This window comes from Elephantulus edwardii, unplaced genomic scaffold (assembly GCF_000299155.1).
Source record: "Elephantulus edwardii isolate Elephantulus edwardi_28Jun2011 unplaced genomic scaffold, EleEdw1.0 scaffold00256, whole genome shotgun sequence".
NCBI classification, from domain to species: domain Eukaryota; kingdom Metazoa; phylum Chordata; class Mammalia; order Macroscelidea; family Macroscelididae; genus Elephantulus; species Elephantulus edwardii.
The window spans coordinates 861,674-862,585 of NW_006400006.1; the positions used below are offsets into that span (position 1 = coordinate 861,674).

General features: G+C 32.9%; 1 pseudogene; it reads right to left on the reverse strand.

The window, feature by feature from the left end:
* Positions 1-655: 655 nt before the first annotated feature.
* The window catches only part of LOC102846351, a 3,905-nt pseudogene continuing 3,648 nt past the window's right edge, over positions 656-912 (reverse strand).

Below are 912 nucleotides of genomic sequence, written 5' to 3' on the forward strand. Positions count from 1 at the left end.
CAAAACTTGGATGCTTGTTCTCTTATGTGGACAAAGCATACTGCAGTTTTTTAAATGTTTGTACCACAACTCATCCCTACTTATAGTTTACAAAAGGCATCCAGCAAGTGTAATGTTTAAGACTTCCAACTAGGAAAGCTACTTAGAATTACAATAAAAATCACATCAATCCTATATCCTTAATCATAAATGGTGTTATCTTAGAATAAGTTTCCTAAATAGAATGAAATAGCTCTATCTCTAAAAAGTTATGAACAGAAAAACTAGCACAAATATTGGGAAAAGGAGGAAGGAAGGGCAAATAAAATACAAGGGAATTAAATGAACTCCTAAAATACAAATAAAGGAATGAAGATCGTGAGTTTGGTTCCTTAATATAGGTTTCTGTAGAATGATTTTAAAAAGATATTTAAAATACTTAAATCATTTTGGGAATAGAGGAGCAAGGAGTCTGTTTCTGACAAATCCATTATTCATTATTACTTATAAATTCATTATTATATCATGTTTTATTGTCAGTATTTTTAAACTTCTATCAGTTTATTCAAAATAAAAGTGCACAAAATTGTGAAAATGCAGATTTACTATTTATACCACATTAAGTTGATGCTGCTATCTGAAAGGCTTGCAAATAGTTTTTTCAAGTCTTTAAAGCTTATCTCAATCCCTTATACTTATACGTATATTCGCTGGGCGCTTGTTTCTGGAAGGAGCTCTCAGGTAGCCTGCTTGCTACATCTTGAGATTCCGGTTCAGGGGCGATATTGGTTAGGTCAGACCCACGAATGTAAGTCAAAGATGAACTGCTAGAGTTTTCCAGGAACTAACACATCCTTGTTGGTGCATATTCATTGAGATATATGCACCAACAACCAGAGCCAAAGAAGAAGAAATAGATGATTTCTACCAACT